The sequence below is a fragment of the Cynara cardunculus genome, assembly GCF_001531365.2.
Source record: "Cynara cardunculus var. scolymus isolate 2C chromosome LG 12, CcrdV1, whole genome shotgun sequence".
Lineage (NCBI taxonomy): Eukaryota > Viridiplantae > Streptophyta > Magnoliopsida > Asterales > Asteraceae > Cynara > Cynara cardunculus.
Genome location: NC_037539.1, coordinates 10,872,966 through 10,876,392, shown reverse-complemented (window position 1 = coordinate 10,876,392; position 3,427 = coordinate 10,872,966). Strand labels below are relative to the sequence as shown.

The 3,427-nt window shown below is 30.9% G+C and overlaps 1 long non-coding RNA gene across 1 annotated transcript; it reads right to left on the bottom strand.

Annotated features, from left to right (window-relative positions):
• Positions 1–1,056: 1,056 nt before the first annotated feature.
• LOC112522465 lies at positions 1,057–2,856 on the bottom strand. The gene is made up of 3 exons (XR_003070186.1): positions 2,815–2,856; positions 1,986–2,016; positions 1,057–1,141 (listed from the first exon to the last, which is right to left on the bottom strand). It is a non-coding gene; the product is annotated as an uncharacterized LOC112522465 (long non-coding RNA).
• Between the last annotated feature and the right edge of the window lie 571 nt (positions 2,857–3,427).

Genomic DNA, 3,427 nt, shown 5'->3' with positions numbered 1-3,427 from the left:
TTTTGTAAAACTGATATTTTTTTTTAAAAAAGAAATAAGTTAATTCAAGTGACATTTTGTTTAATGGCCTTAGTCCCAGTATTTAATGATAAAGTATTTTTTTAACCACAAGGGTGATGCTTGATTGGTTTGAGCTTGGCTCCAAAGGTCAAAAGTACCTGGAGGTTCCAGGTTCAAATCCAAGAAGGAATAAAAATTCTTGTGGCCATGGAGGTTCAAATGCGGCGACTCTTGGCTATCTGCAAAGCAGGTGGTCGTCCTGAGATTAGTCGGCTTGTATAGCGGGTTGGATGTTCAGGTTAATAAAAAAAATGATAAAGTATTATCTTAGAATTCAAAGATCAATTAAATAGATAATATAATTTAATAAAGAAGAGATATTTTATCTTGGATTTTATTCTGTTTATCAGTTAGTTATATGAAGAGATTTAAATTTTTATATATTTTAGAAAATAAAAATAAGTGTTCCATCTCATAGTTTTTATGTAATATTTATTATGCTTATCAACAGTTAGTTACACAAATTTAAACATGAATTTTTAATAAATTGTACTGATGCTTAATTAACTTGTAATTTTGAACTTGAAGTAACATGCATTAATAAGTAGTACTTGATTATAAAAAATGATTTTTAAAAGTTTAACCTAAATACTTTATAATATAATATAAACATTCGTTAAAGTACATTTTGCAAATCACCAACATTTTTGAGATTCATTCTCTTCAAAATTAATTTGTTTTTGATCATTAATAAGAATTATATGAGACATTGTTGAAGCATAAATGCATGCTAGCTTTTTATAAATTAATTAGCCTTATAATTAATACTATTAAAATCAAGATGCATTAACAAAATCCATCAAATAAATTAACTTCAAACTTAAAAAAGGAAAGCTTAATTACACTCCTATCCTTATATTTTATATTACCAAACTACATATTAAATTCAATATAATAATAATATTTTAGATAATTACGTATTATAAAAAGATTTATTCAGCAAGCATTCTGAAATGAATAAACTAAAAACAAGATAAACCAAAAGATTATACAAACCCGACATACAAAAGTTGATCTTAGGTCATTTTTACTTCTAGAGATATCTTGATCGCTCAACTCGTCCCTGGAGTGGAACCTGAACCTGCCGAGGAAACAGAAAACGCCTCCGCTGAGCAAAATTGCTCAATAGATGGATAATGTGTATAATGGTGTGAACATGATATAAGTTCAAATAAAAGTTAGCGTTAAACAATCCTAGCCGAACTATTTTGAACATGAATAAAGAATGTAGAAATCATTTTTAAAAACCAATAAGTCACCCGTATTGTAATAATACGTTGTCTTATAAGATGATCAGTCCAATCAAACTTGGAATGTCAACGTTGGGCACATCACCACCCATTCCCTAGTAACCAGTTCAGTTATAGTATTCGGCTCTATCAGGTAACCAGACATTTTCTGATATTAGGCTCTTGGATGCATCCTACGTCCCCTATTTGGCTTGGCCTTAGCCTTTACGAGAACGCCATGGTCATTAATAGCCACCACGGAAAGGCATTTCAACACCCGTGACCCAATTGTTGAGTCTAATTCAAAATCATGAAAACTTGTGTCTCTAAAAAGAATCCATGTTTCAATATATCATAAAACCACATTTCATAATAATATAAACAACAAAAAACAGATACATTCAAAATATTTAAATTAACTGAAAATGGATCGTATCTTCAAAAAATCAATTCATTTTGAAATCATACAACTTTCGTAAAACATGAAGTCAATAATCAAAAGGTCAAACTATTTCAACAATGTGTTCGAATCATGAAACATATTCAAATGATTAACATAAACTCAAGTTTGAAAAGAAAGAAATGTTTCCTATAAAAGTACTCGAAACTGTAAAGTTCAGAGTCACGTCTATCAAGATGGATGGGATTTCCCGGTGCAACCGTTATTCTCGAGTCAAAGGAATTGGATATATGTACCTTAATTAGTCCTTTCCTTACTTTTGATCACCTACAAAATCATTTAGTAAACACTAAATCAACGCCCAACATAATTGCTAAGATCCTAAACAAAAATTGACAAACAATCACCATTTGGACCTAAAAAAAATAGAAATAAGGCAGCTTGCTAACACCTTACGTTCCAATATTTTTCTCACATTTAGAAGCCAAGTTAGGTTTTAGATACTGCATACAAGTTGTATATTGAAATTTTAGGATTCTACAGAAACTAGAATAATTTAAATCGGAGTTACGAGTAGATCGGTACAACCTTTACGAAACCAGGGTGCAGGTACTTATGCACACTGTGAGCTGATCCAAAAACTCAGTATTTTGACACATTTAAAATCATAGTTAGGACTTGCACTCTTCATAACAGTTTTAGAGGACATTCTAAGCTTTCCAATGGTATATCGTAGACCTCATTTGGACCAACAGTTAATTTTCTATGAATTAATTAATAACAAGACAGAAACTTTAAAACTACAAAATATCTATCAAACATTTCATCAAACACTTGTTGAGCAACCTAAGTTTGAAGCTCAAATATGTTTTCAAAGGTTTCATTCCTTAATCTTTGACCTCATCAAAGTATTATAACCACAATTGAATAACACCAAACATGGTCATCATCAATTTGATTCCTTCAATCCCTAATTGGACTTAATCATCCCCTACATATCATACTACAAAGATTTAACATAAGCTTAATCAAACCCAAAAACAAGAACCAGAATCTAAAATAAATTTCACACACATCATCCAAGTTTTAAACACATATTTAGGTTGAGTTTGATCGTTATGTTACCTGATTACTCAAGTAATGAGCTCTACTTTGATCCTCTAGTTTCATACTGAATGAATTCTTTTATTTATAATCACTTTGCATGCACATTTCCTCTACTTTGTTCGCAAAAAAAGCGACGAACGAAGCAGACACGGAACGAAGACAGGGCATTGTGGAATTCTCAGCTATTAATTATTTACAATAATTATTAATTATATTATTAATTTTTAATTTTTATTCAATATATTTAGTTATCAAAATTGCAAATATAATAATTTCAACAAAGTTTATGCAACATAAAAATTAAATTTTACTTAATTTCGTAAATGACACAATAGATTATACGCTTAGTAACTACTTGAGTTATGACGTACTAGTTAAGCCTTAGGCCTTCAGGAGATTGTAATGAAAAATTTCATCTACTCTAGGTTCGAATTCAGACACTACGATGACTCAGGTTGTTCATTTCATGGTTGTCCCGGGGATTATTTGGTTCCCGTAGGGGGTGTAAATGAGCCGAGCTAAGTCGAGTGGTAGGTTATTCGAGCTTGGCTTGAAAAAATTGTACTGGGCTCGAGCTCGAATATTTTTTAAGTTATCAAGCTCGAGCTTGATGCTTGTTTACAGGCCTCGT